The following is a 14,279-nucleotide window of genomic DNA, read 5'->3' as shown; positions in this document are numbered from 1 at the left end:
CTCTGAAAAGTTTTGATTCCCTTATGGGACCTCCAAACGCTGTGTAGTCCACCCATCTCCTGTGAGGCTAAGCTAAATGGAATGCGGGTTAGGGACGTTGCGTAAAAGGAAGAGTGTGTGGAGTGAAGCTAAGGTGAAGAGATGGGAGAGTCTCCTGTCAGCTCAAGGCAGAGAAAGTCTTGTCAAAGCTCTGATTGTCTGGTGATCCCTGCCGTGGTTGTGCCTCCTTCCAGCTAGAGTCTCTGACTGGCTCTGCGCAGTAGCAGGGATCTGCCACCTGCATCCTTGCGCTCCGAGAGGGAGATCTCTGCACAGTTCTGGGACCAATGAGATGCTGGGGAAAGGTGATCTCAGCTATACTCCCGCTCCCTTCCTTTGGCTGCTTCTATCCCAACTGGTTGAAGGCTCTGGCTCTGGCCTTAGGTTATGTCTACACTTGAGAACTTTTGTCGTTCATGAGTGCTTGACTCTCTTGCTGACAAAGTGGGACTCTCCTCGTTGGGGGTGGAAGTATTTTTGCCAACCGTGTTCACACACACTTTTAGAATTCCTGTCAGAATCCTTGAGGAGAGAGGGCCAGAACTGTTCCTCAGAGCTGAGGAAAGAGGCCCAAAGTGTTAGATCTTGTGTTGGAGGTGGGAGTGTGTGCCAGTGACAAAGCTGGGCATAGAACCTGTGTCTGCTGACACATGTCCCTGGCTGCCATGGTGCCACTCTCGGAAGCACTGCAGTATTCTCAGTCATGTCAGAGAATACGGAAAGGGTTCAGAAAAGGGCAACTAAAATGATGAGGGGTTTGGAACGGGTCCCATATGAGGAGAGGTTAAAGAGACTGGGACTTTTCAGTTTAGAAAAAGAGGAGACTGAGGGGCGGGGGGTATGATTGAGGTCTATAAAATCATGAGTGGTGTGGAGAGGGCTGATAAAGAAAAGTTATTTATTAGTTCCCTAAATAGAAGAACTAGAAGACACCAAATGAAATTAATAGGTAGCAGGTTTAAAACTAATAAAAGAAAGTTCTTCTTCACACAGCGTGTAGTCAACCTGTGGAACTCCTTGCCAGAGGAGGCTGTGAAGGTTAGGACTATAATAGAGTTAAAAGAGAAGCTAGATAATTTCATGGAGGTTAGGTCCATAAAAGGTTACTAGCCAGGGAATAAAATGGTGTCCTTGGCCTTTGTTTGTCAGAGGCTGGAGAGGGATGGCAGGAGACAAATCGCTTGATCATTGTCTCTGGTCCACCCTCTCTGGGGCACCTGGTGCTGGCCACTGTCAGCAGACAGGATACTAGGCTAGATGGACCTTTGGTCTGATCCAGTACGACCATTCTTATGTTCTTATGTCTTTCTCCTCTCTTACATCTCTGTACATCTCCAAGGCGTGGTCTTTGTGCGCCAGACACTTGGCTAACGGCCACTTTCCACTCCACAGGCTGCTCCCCTCCCTGGTGTGACTCACATTAAAAGAGTCCTGTGGCACCTGAGATATTAAGGGTACATCTGCACTGCACCTGTAGCTTGAAATAAGTGACACAATTTGAGTTATGCAAATTGCGTAGCTTAGTTCGAGTCAATTTCGAAATTTGGCACTGTCTACGCAGCACTTATTTCAAAATAAATCTCTATTCCAAAACGTCCCTTACTCTTTGTGGAATGAGGTTTACAGGGACGTTGGAATAGTGATCCCATTATATTTTGAGATACCGGGCGCGCTCAAAAGACAGAATAGCTATTTTGGGATACCTCTGATATCCTGAAATAGTGCTGCAGTGTAGACATTGCCTAATAGATTTATTAGGGTATAAGAGTTATGCAGTGGAGTGGAAATTATAGGTTGTGTCTACATTGGCAAGGTTTTGCGCAAAAAATCTTGCCACCTGTCTACACTGGCCACGAGTATTTGTGCAAGAACACTGACGTTCTAATATACAAAATCAGTGCTTCTTGCGCAAATATTCTGATGCTCCCGCTCAGGGATAAGCCCTCTTGCACAAGTATTCTTGCGCAAGAGGCCAGTGTAGACAGGCAATGTTAATTTCTTGTGCAAGAAAGCCCGATGGCTAAAATGGCCATCGGAGCTTTCTTGCACAAGAGAGCGTCAACACTGGCACGGATGCTTTTGCGCAAGCACATGCCAGTGTAGACGCTCTCTTGTGCAAATACTTTTAACGGAAAAACGTTTCCGTTAAAAGTAGTTGCGCAAACTCATGCCAGTATAGACGCAGTCTTGGTGTTTGTGTGTATGTGTGTAAAAAGGAAGTTACTGGAAGGCCCAATTAAGGGTGGATGTGGATGATTCACAGCAGTTGATGAGGTGTGAATACCAAGAGAGGAGATATTGCCTTTGTAATTCTTATTCAGTCCTAATTTGATTGTACTGAATTTGCAAATGAATTGCAGTTCTTCTCTTTCCCTTTGTAATGCGCTTTTGAATGTTTTTTTTTGTAGAAGGATGGCTACTTTCAAATCCATTACTGAATTTCCAGGGAGGTTAAAGTGTTCCCTTACATTATGTGTTATCTTTCTTGGTCTCTGATTTGTGTCCATTTAGTAGTCTTTGGTGCAGAGACTGTCCTGTTTGGCCAATATAATGGCAGAGGAGCACTGGTGGCACTTGATGGCATAGATCACGTTAATGGACATGAGGGCGGATGAGCCCCTGATGCTGTGGCTTATGTGGTTAGGTCCTGTGATGAACAGGACCTTGTATAGATAGCGTTGTCAACAGGGTTTGTTGCAGGGATAGTTTCCAGGGTAAGTGTTTCTGTCATGTACGGCTGCTGGTGAATATGTGTTTCAGGTTGGGTGGCTGTCTGTAAGCAAGCACTGTTCTGTCTCCCAAGGTCTGTGGAGCTGTAGGTGATAACCAGTGGTGTTGTTATTTTCCTTGTAGGGCCTGTCCCACAGGTGACCCCTGGGTATTCATCTGGCTTTTTCTATCTGTTTCTTCACTTCCTGAGATGGATATTTTAGTTTTAAAAATGCTTGATAAACATCTTGTAGGTGTTTGTCTGAGAGATTGGAGCAGCTATGGTTGTATCTTAGGGCTTGGCAGTAGACAATGGATCCTGTGATGTACCAGACGAGTCCCCTTGAGTCCCCTACTACAGGACAGACCCAATAAGGAAAACAACAGAACACCCCTGGTTCTCACCTACAAGTTCTGACGTAAGCAGGTGCAACACCATGCTGGCCCCACACCCAATGAGTTTGGTCTTTGCACCTTGCCAGCAATAGCTATATTGAAAACCATTTGAGAGCTGGTTTGGACTTTTCAGCAAAGGTTTTTTTGTTCCAGTTACCAGTCATGCTATAAAGACTCCCCTGGCTTTAGAAGTCTGACTGGAGAGAGGTTGGTGAAAGTTCATGCACCTCTCCTTGGAGGCAATTTTCAAGAGACAAAACCTGAATGAATAGGGTGCTCCGCCAATATTGTAATTTGTGTTATAAATTACACTTAAAGAACCAAATTCACTCTAGACATAACTCAGTGAAAGGCAGTAGAACGTCACCAGCCAGGAAGAATGTGACACCCCCCTCCCTTTTTCGAAAAGACAGGGCCTTCACATTCTATTTTGGGGAGGGGCGAAGGGGGGTGAAATGAATTTATAGAGACAGGCCACATAAATGTGGAAGTAAGATTTTTGGTGGGGGAGGTGTTACCACCACCACCGCCCATTATACTTCCCTGACATTTGCTTTATCACATTGCAGGCTTTCTCTGAGATGTGAGTAAGTCCTCTAAATAAGGAATATGAAAAATAGCTCATGAGATTGGTTGAGTCATCAAAGTAAATCAAATGAAGCCCTGGTACTGGAGTCTCAGTTATAAAGTCCCACTTTGTTTCATATTCATATTATAAATTATGGGGCCATTTCACTCTGAGTCCATCTCAACTAAAATTGTAAGTACTCAGTCATTCATGGGGCATTAAGGATTATGAGGTAAATTCAGTTTTCCATTACCCGTTATGATGCATTTCTCTGTCCTGGCTGCATAGGGACATGTGCAGAGTTGTATAGATACCTGTAATGAATATAAAGACTACGGCACAAAATGGTCTCTATGCTCATGTCCTAAATGTTCAGCTGTTGTTCCAACTTTGTTCTCCTGAGTGTTTGTGTCAGCGGAATATTCCTTTGAGGTGCGGTTTTTAGAAGTGCTCAGGATTGGTCTAGCAGCTCATATTGAAGTCAGTGGGAGGGTTTTTTTTAAATTATAAGTTACTAGAAGACTTACCCAGCATTGCTTGGGTCCTGCAGAGCAGGGGCTTGCAGATGTGGGGGCTCACGACAGGAGGCTGGTATAGGAATGTAAGAGACTAGTTGACTATCCGATAAGCAGAAGTTTATTGGGTAATTGACTACTGATGCAACTAGTCTCTTCCCCGCCCCCCCGTTGCCTCTATCAGAAAGAGGCAGCAATGGGGGGGGGAGGAGGGCAGGAGCTGATGCTGGGGGAGCCGACTTAAAAGCCAGTTTTCCCTAGCACCATCTCCACGGGGGGTAGGGGAGGTAGAGGCACAGTGGGAAACAGCGCAAGTGGGACTGAAGCATTCTCTGTTCCCGCCGCTTCTGCTGTGATTCTGCTTTTGAAATGTACAAGAGCCCTAGCGGGGGAATTGCTGGTCCCACACTCCCAGCAGTGCTCTTGCTACAGTTCAAAGGTAGAGATACCCTTATAAACTAATCGAATAGTCGATGGAAATCCATAGACTATTCAATTAGTTAATTAATCTAAATATAACATCCTTTGTCTGGAAATGTGGAAAGTGCAGGGGTTAGGATTGGGGGTGAGAAGGGGTTCAGGGCAGGGAGTGATGGTTCAAGAATGAGCAGGGGAGGGATGCAGGAATCAGGACAAGGGATTGGGAGGCGTGAGGGGGTTTAGGGAGGGGAAATGGGGTGCTCAGGGCAGGGGGCAGCCAGTGGCCAGACCAAGGTGGCAAGGACCACACAACCTGGCCAGTGGCTGCTCCCTGAGGCTGGGGTTGTGCTGCTCTTCCCCCTCCCCCCCGGTCATTCTGGGATATAACTGTCCCCATGCTTACTGCCCCCTTGTGGTCATTCATGAATGTAACTGTACCTGCTATCACATCCCCCCCTTTCCATTTAATGAGAAACAATCCCAGTCCATGCACAACCAAACCCTGATCTTGCTTTAAGTGACGATAAGAGGAAGCTGCCTATCAAATTTGGTGGTCCTAGCACTTACCGTTTAGAAGAAGTTCTTGAACAAACAGACTCAGAGATGGACGGACCAACACACAAATGCACAAACGCTCTCAAATATGTGGTAGATTTGTATTGTGGTACCACCTAACAGCCCTAATCATAGGCCGGGCTCCCACTGCGCTAAGTTCTGCAAACAGAGAAGAGATGGCCCTTGCCCCAAACAGCTTTCAGTTTACATAAAAGGCAGGAAACAATAGGTGGATACAGAGTGGCAAAGAGAGGAGCACAAGGAGACAATTTTGACTAATAGGCAGTGGTCTCAGTATACCAGTTGAATAGCACATCATCAATTCCAGCATAGCTTCAATGGGAGTGGAGTATGGCCAATGCTGATCAGGTGAAAATCCCTCCCTTAAAATATACATCTCTTTCCAGGGGCCTCATTTAACATTTCAGCAAAGTGAGTTACTGGGTCAGCACTCCCAGCCTTGAAATCCCCGGGCTTTCCCTTTGACATTAGTAAAGTTACTCACGTGGATGAGTGTTTACTTGCTCTGGACACTTTGTGCCCAAAGCGGAATTGCCGGGTTTTTCTCCAAGCGCCTCTTCTTTTCGTTACACGGGGACTTGTGGTTTATGTCCGTCATCAAACCACATTCAGTTTCTGATCTTCCTGTGCAAGGCTGACAAGGTCAGATAATGAGTCAGCAATAGTGCTACTACCCTGGTTTCCCTAAGAAGGCCTAACCCAAAACCCACTGTAGGCAGCTGGAGTCTTTCTATGGATTCCACTGGGCTCTGGAGAAGGGCATATGACAAAAGAACCTTCTCTCTGGCTCGCCCACAAATAACTTTACTTTAAAAGAGGGTCATTGGAATTACGCTTGGTGCTGTGTTTGAGAGTGCACAGCCCAGAGGGACCCGTGCCTAAGAACCAATGTTTTTTTGCGGGGCGACATTAGCATGTGCAGGCATGTTAGTTAAGTCAAGCTAGTTGGCAATCCATTCACTGGAGTTACCATATAACCAAAAGTTCTAGCCCAGGCAAGCCTGGAGGGAAGCATCCAAAGGAGGGATTTTAGAAAAAGGTTCCTTATGTGCCGTGTTCCCTGTAAGCTGAGCACTTGGGCAGGAGAAGTTCAAATGCTGCTCAGATGATTAGCAGCATGCCCATAGCAACCACAGCTGGCAGCATGTGTATCTACAGGTGGTGCACATACACACATGCCTCGGTGCTCATAACAAAATTTATTCTGCACATGGATGGAAAAATTAGAGAGAACACTGCTTAAGCATGGTAGTTTCTTAGTCAGGATGGAGCAAACTTGTGCTCATTACTTTTAGGGCCCCCCTTTGAGTCCTCATCACAACATTCCCGGTGGCCTCAAAATTTCAGAAGAGGAAGGATGAGGATGTGGTTCATGTACAGGGCTTGGCGTAAGTTGAGCTGGGATCAGTGCTGGGTTCTGCCACGGATTCTCTGGACAAGCTTGGAAGCTCGTTATCCATTATAAAGCCTGAAGGAAACCCTGTGATAACGAGTCTGACCTTCTGTGTATCGCAGGCCATAGGACTTCCATGAATTAATTCTTGTTTGAACAAAGGCATGTCTTTTAGGAAAACATCAATGTTTGCAAAGCACTTTGAGACAGAAGGTGACATAGGAAAGTGTTATTATTTATCAAGTTCTGTCCTCCCTGAACCCATATGCTCTCCAAGAGATAAGGTTGTTAATATGCAACTGATTTTGTTTCCAGTATGTTTTCCTTCAAATGAAAAACATCAGGCAGCACTTTGTTTAATTTTTGATACACTACAAGGCATACCAGCCACTCTACCAGTAAGCAGACAATGCAAAACCGTAGGTGGGTGGTGAAAAGTCTGTGGGCTACAGAGTGCTAACGCATGGACATGGTTCAGCTTCCTAAATCCAGCTGTGAACAGCAGCTGGTTTTCTGGCTCTCTGCGGGACATACACAGGCGGATATGCTTCAGAGAATTGATCGGGGGCCACTTGAAGGGGGGAATTAAAATGGGAGAGTGTATTAGGCTGTGTGCTACTGAGCTTTAAAGTGGCTTCTCACAGGTCTGATGACTAAACCCAGCTGTGAAGAGTGGTTGCTTTTTTGGTGTTTAGCATGAGGGCTGGTGGGTATGTGCTACAAAAAAATGTGTGTGTGAGAGAAAGGGATTGTGTGTGGGTAACGTGCAAGGAGGGAGGAAACTGAATGCTTTTGAGTAACCTTGCCTCGCCTGAATATCTGACTTGCTGGGTTGGGGGCAAGGGTCACCAGGACAAGTGGAAGAAGTCTGGAGACATTAGGAGAAAGGGGCCAAGTCTTCCACGGATAAGCGGAAGAATTGTCCCACCTTTGTGGGGAACTTTCCTGACTACTACACTACCCTGGTGAAATGGGCTGATGAAAGGATCTGAGTCTTTGCTCCCACTTCCTTTACCCAGAGGCCTCCCTGCCCTTTCTTGAGGGATCTTCTTCTACTCTCCTGTGGGGCAGAGTCCTTGTAATCCCAGCGAGGCTGGGCCCAGGGTTCCTGGGGGCCCAGGGTTCCTGGGGGCTCAGCCTCCAAACTTCTTGTGCTCACCTAGGGCAGGGGCTAGGGTGTCCCCACTCCGGGGTACTCTCCTCTCACTGGACAAGGGAAGAGACACAAGGTACGTTGCTGTGCCAGTGCAGGGTGTGTGTGTGTGTGTGGTGCGGGTGCATGTCTACACAGCAGTGTTATTTCGAAGTAGCAGAGTGCGCGTTGACACAGCAAGGCTGTGATTTTGAAATAATTTCAGAATAACTGGCTTCTTACTCTGACTTCTGTAACCCTCATTTTATGAAGAGTAAGAGAAGTCGAAGGAAGAATGTTCTTCCTTCGACTTCCTGCTGTGTAGACAGCTCCTAAAGCCAAGTTAAGCTACTTCGACTTCAGCTACGCAATTGACGTAGCTGAAGTTGTGCATCTTAACTCAACTTTGTCCCGTAGTGTAGGAAGCCAGCACGGTGCCTAAAAAGCATCTGAAAATCCCTGCTCCACTATTTCCTTCTCTCTAGTGTGAGAACTGACCACTTATTCCTACCCCTTGTTTCCTGTCTTTTCACCAGTTCCCAGCCCACGAGAGGGTCTTTCCTCTTACCCAAGACTGCTACTTTGCTTAAGAGCCTCTGGTGAGGGACCTCAGCTTCATCTTTAATATAAAAATCTTCCTCTCAAGGGGCCAATAAGTGGGTAGGAAGAGGGACCGTCCTTAGCTTCCTGTGGAAGTCAAACGCCCCGTTTGCTGAATCAGTAAGAAATGAGCTGGCATCTGAAGACAAACAAACAATACAAAAATCTGCCCGTAAATTATATGCGCTGGTTCTGAGGTCATGCCCATAAACTTTCCTCCTCCTCCTCCACCTCCTCTTCCTACAGCACGACTTACCACACATGACTCCTCAGGATTTTCAGACACTTCTTTGTGGCACCCTGCTGGCTTTCTTACAGGCCGAGTGTCACCACAGTCCCTTGCTAGAGCATATCCCTGTGGAGTCAGAACAGGGGACGTGGGCTATAGACTATCTCAGTTAAAGCTGACCACTGGCTGGTGACTTTGCAGTGACCTCAGCCCAGAGGAGACACCTACAGTACCTGGAAATGGGCCTGTCCTGCCCCCATGTGGCTCCCACAGGCCTTCGCCCACCATTCCACGGGTGTCTGAAAGTGACTCTTTCCCCAGATGTGGCTTCAGCTCAGCTCCATTCATGGTCACTAGTTTTCTCCTTCAGTTTTCATTCGTGGTCACTAGTTCTCTCCTTCAGCCCAGACTTGTTAGATTTTAGGCAGTTACACGGTTACCTAATTAACCACTTTTTAACTTCCCTGCTGTGAAATAACACTAAAGCTGCCGGGACCACATTGTGACACTGAACCACATGGGCACAACCCACGGTTATTCGCTCTGTACTACGCTGAGCCTCTTTGTGAATTCTTCCCCAGGAACAGTGAAAGAGCCTGTCTCTCCTGGCTAGCGCACAAGGGGCATTGCAGTAGGGCAGTGATAGACCACCGAGACTGGTGAATGGGTTGCACAAATGACCCTCCTTCTTCTCAGTGGGCAGCAAGATTGTCATAACCAAGAGGGTCTCCCAGGACGGGGTAGTTCTGCTGAGTGCGCTTGCATACCCTAGAATTTGCAGGGCGTGCCAACTGCACCATAGCAGCACTTTAGCGGCAAAGGGAGCGCACGGCTCTTATAGTCAGTGCTGTGTGCAATCAGCATGCACCTCACTTCACGTGCCTTTGCTTTATGTGCGAGTCACATTAGTAATAGCAGCATGGAAAAAAAATTTGCAGGTGGAAACCAGCGGAATCTGTCAACTCCGCATGAGGCCAACGGTAAACCAAATGTCTCGGGGGCACATGTGCTGCAGATGGCCCATCCACAGGTTGCCCACTACTGTGTGGCCCCTTTTTCCTCTTAAAATAAGGAATCTTTCGGAAAAGGCTTTATTTTCCGAAAGATCCGCGTCTAGCCTGGCGCTTTTTTCCGGCAAAGCTCCAACCTGGAAAAAAGCAGCAGCCATGTTTATGCAAATGAAGCGGGGAGGATTTAAATCCCCGCTTCATCTGCAATTGCAATGTGTCTAATTTGCATCCCTTTTACGGAAAAGGGATGCAGTCTAGACACAGCCTATGGGATTAGAGTCATGTGTCTATACTGAGTGGTTGTAGCTGCTAATGAGTGGTTCCCACTCAGGTTTTAGTCACTATCCTTCTTGGGCTAGTCAATTTAAGTAAATAACACTGTTGCTATTGAGCTAAGAGGCTCTGGTACTGATCGGCCTTGAGTTGGGGACAGCATCTGAGCTATAATGCAAGTTGACTTTGCAGTCTCAGTCTGATCTTTTGCCAAAGAAGACTGAAAAGGATGAGAACCACCATGGTAGGGTCCTACTCAACACACTATGATGGCGGCGGGAGATGGGGCTTGGGGGGAGGAAGAAAGAGAGAGTGTATGTGTGTGTACATATGAGTGATTATCCAGCATGTAGCAGGATCAAGCCCTTTACTTCTTTATTTTCCTTTTTATAGAGTTCTAGGTAGACAAAAATTCTCAGGAGCAATAGCTTCTCCTTTACAAAAGCTGCAACTGTTTTGTCCACATTTAATTTACAAGTCTAGAAAAATTATAGAAACCCCTCAGGTGTCTGCCAGCTAACTTCAGGCTTTCAAATGTCATTTAAACATCAGCTCTGTGTATGAAATATGCTGGGAGATATCATCTACGCCACCTGCTGGTAGAAATCCATTACATGTGTTTAGAATTATCTCTTGAGCTCCCTGTTTGATTTCTTGCTGGTGTATGGTTTGCCTTATAAAACTACAGAAACATGCAATACATTAATTCATCCACAAGCCACATTTTAGTTATAAAGAGGTTGTGTTGAAAGGCAATGAGCAGAAAAATTGCTTTCCCCATAGTAAATGTTCAAAACATTTGGACATTGGAGGAGACTGTACCATTTTTAAAATAACTATTTTCCCAATGTGTAATGATTATCATTATATTTCAGCCCCTCCCAAAATATACTAAATGCTATTAGAGTGTTGTTTAAGAATCATTAGATGGAAAGAGTGTTGCGAGTGGAATTTGGAACGAGGGTTGCCAGGTGTTCGGTTTTGAACCGGACAATCCAGTATTTGAGCTTTCTGCTTGGGAAACAAATTGAGAAAATAGAAATGTCCGGTATTTTCTAAATAAGATGTAATGTAGATTGTGATGTAATGTCAAGTGTGTCCGGTATTTTTTGTTGAAATGCTCTGGCAACCCTATATTGGATTCAGGCAATCCCAAACCAGAGGGAATTCCTGAGAAGACAGTGCCTGCATTTGCTGCAACTCAGAAAACCCACATGTGAGGAAATTCAAATTAATACCAACTCTGCCTGTTGTGTGACTGTGATAGGACATTTGCCCCAAACTGGTTCTTTAAGGGCAAAACCCAGGCCCTGAGTGAGAGCTGAGAGCGAAGCCGCAGCTGAGGCAGTTCTTGCTAATGAGGGTCCAGCTGGGAGCTATATAAAAGACTCCTGGAGGGAACCAGAGAGCTGACTGTTTCTCTGGAAAGAGAGCAGTAGGGACCTGACTACCAAGGAAGCAGGAGGCTGCCTGGAAGTACAGCAGCGCTGGGGAAGGCAGGCAGGGCTGAAGAAGCTCTGGCCAAGCAAGCCCCCAGGCTGTGGGACCTGAAGTTGCCAATTTAGGCAAAAGCAGCAGGTCCACACCCCTTTGCCAGTGATGAGTGGCCATTACAGACTGCAGTTTGCCCCTGAGGCAGGGGCTAGATGGAGACTGGCAGTGGGTCATTGAGGCAAGGTGGGTCCAGGGGAACTGGATGTTCCCTGGGTGGAGAACAGGGTGCCCTGGGGAGGGGATGACCCTGGAGTGCAACCAGGATAAACACCAACCCCTGGAACGGGGGCTCAGACAGTGGAGTGGGCACTGCCGGAGGGCTGTGTCCTGAAGAGGATGCCGAGGTCCATGAGTGACATGTGTCTGGACTGAAGAGGGAGCAGCTAGAGGGAGGCGTCCAGCGAGCTAATTCCCAGGACTGCCAGATGGAGGCACCAGGGTGGTGAGTCCTGTTGACTTCCTGTTGTGTTGTAGGGCACCTTAATTACACACACGAGCGTCTACGTTAGCACCCAGCAGAGAAGAGAGCCAAACTGTAGCTATATCACTAGTTTTCATAGGCACATGAGTTTCTGTGCTGAAACCACTCAACATGATGTGCTGTGGAGACCGTTTTCTGAAGATTTTTACTAAGGGAAGCGTAGTAAAGAAATGTGAAGACTTCTCCTGACATTATACAGCCAGCTGGGGGGAAAAATGCTGTGAGGAGCTGGACCAGACCTCGGTGAAATTGGTCGGTGTAACAACCATCTTTCCTTTCATTTTAGTAAGAAACTGTTAAGCTCCTTTATGGAACTAGTTAGCTGAAACAGATAGGGGTCTGTATCCAAAACAAAACTCCGTTTAAGGCAAATGTGGGCAGAGGAGATTTTACTGGGTGGTGTTTTAACAGAGGTGTGTAAAAACCCTGAGAAACACCAGAGAGAGAAAGAAGCAGAAAACTAAGGACACAGCTTGAACAAGCACTGAGCACGTGGCTCTGGGAAAAGTGGAGAGAGAACTTTTGGGGCTATGTTCTGGCTAAAAGAGGTTTGGAACTGTAAGCAAAGAAACTGTCTCCTCTTCCTCTTGTATTAATGCGAACAGGACCTTGAACCATTTTGGGGGGGAAATAAACAGAATTGCATCAAAGACATCTGTCTCCATCATTAGTTTCTCCTCCAAACCAAAACAAGCCACAGCACCCCAAATTTTGGCAAAATGCTCTGGACAAAAGAGGAAAACCTGTATACTGCGTTTTATGGAAAAAATAGCAGAAAGTATGACTCCCACGATGGATATTAAAAAAACAATGAGAATGAGAAGACACCTTTTGTCCACCGGATTTTTAACATAGTGGTTGGGGAGAATCCCAGACTATTGCTTAAGAGCAATATGTCTGAGGCCAAGTCTACACTGGCAAGTTACTGCATAGTAAATCAGCCTCCGGTGCAGTTACTTCCCAGGAGTCTGCACTGGCAAGGCACTACATTATGTGAAAGAGTAATGTTGCTGGAATCGATCTTCTGGAGTTCAATTTAGTGTGTCTAGTGAAGACCCGCTAAATCAAACTGAGAGGGCGCCCCCATTGGCACCGGTACTCCTGCTCCTCACGAGGAGTAAGGGAAGCTAATGGTAGTGTTTGTTCCCATCAGCCTCTGCGTGGATGGTGCAGAAATTCAATTTAAGATACACCTCTCCCGCTATGTTAATTACATAGATGGAGATGATGTATCTTACTTCCACCTTCCGCTGTAGTGTAGTGTGCCAAAGCTCTAGGAAAACCATCTTGGTGAGAAGTGTGTCAGTGTGCACACCGTGATGTAGTACTGCATCTTGACTGACCTCCGACGCCCTTCCCACAATGCCCGGTCTTGCCCCTCTGGTCATCTAAACTCTACTGCCTTGATCTCAGGTGCCCAACCCTCAGACTCACCCTTTGTGTTCTCTTTGAAATTTGGAAGTCCCCTTCCTGTTTGCTTGGTGGTGTGTTCTCAGGGTTTCTCTCCAGCGGGCCATGCCTGCTCCACGCACCAGGAAATCTCCTACTTAGAGCCAGGCTGAGGTGCTGGACCTCATCAGCGTTTGGGGAGAAAAATTAGTCCAGGAATTATGATACTGACGGGCACCTCTCAGGAGGATGACCGAAAGGGGCCATGGCCAAGATGCACTGCAATACAGGATCAAAGTGAAGAAGCTGCGAAATGCCTACCACAAAATGCAGGAAGCAAACCACCGCTCTGCTGCTGCGCCCACGACCTGCGGGTACTACATAGAGATGGATGATATACTTGGGGGTGACCCCACATCCACTGCGAAGCCCGCCATGGATATTTGGGGACTCCAGGGGCATCCCACAGTGGACTGAGATAGGAAGTTGTGTCCAAGTGTGCTGAGGGGAAGGGAGACCCAGAGCCAGTGGAGGACTTGGTAGCCAGAGGCTTGCAGTCAGGAGCTGTTTTATACCCCCGATGAGGTGAGCCACTTGCAGCCCTCACAGGCAGCAGATGATGTGCCTGGTAAGTGGGCTGGGTCTCAGGAAATGCTCAAGCGACTTACAGGAGGCGGGAGGGTTACAGAAAGAAGGCTGGGTTTGGTGTAAGGCTGCCACCTGCAGAGGGTCAGTCGGATGGCGAACAGGCCGCTGATGCAATCTCACATATTTTGGTGATCTGCCTCACAGACCTCATCAAAAGTGTCATAGAGCTGCTGTGTCACTCATCTCCTCAATTAGCTGGCAAAGCCAATGTGGCTTTTGACTTCTGAAGGCTGATGTTCCCTTGCCACTGTGCTGTCAGCGCCTGGGCTGTGGGAGGGTGAAGGAGGAGAAACGGGACCATCTCTGCACAAAGACAAGCAGCATATGGTCCCAGATGGAACCCATAGTCGAGTAAAAGATGCCCCTTTGCTTCTCTGCTCATCCTAAGCTGCGATGAACACAGCCTG

Source organism: Pelodiscus sinensis, chromosome 8, assembly GCF_052426305.1.
Source record: "Pelodiscus sinensis isolate ZL-2025 chromosome 8, ASM5242630v1, whole genome shotgun sequence".
Classification (NCBI taxonomy): domain Eukaryota; kingdom Metazoa; phylum Chordata; order Testudines; family Trionychidae; genus Pelodiscus; species Pelodiscus sinensis.
The sequence above is the reverse complement of the archived record's forward strand: the minus strand, read 5'-3'. Positions refer to the sequence as shown.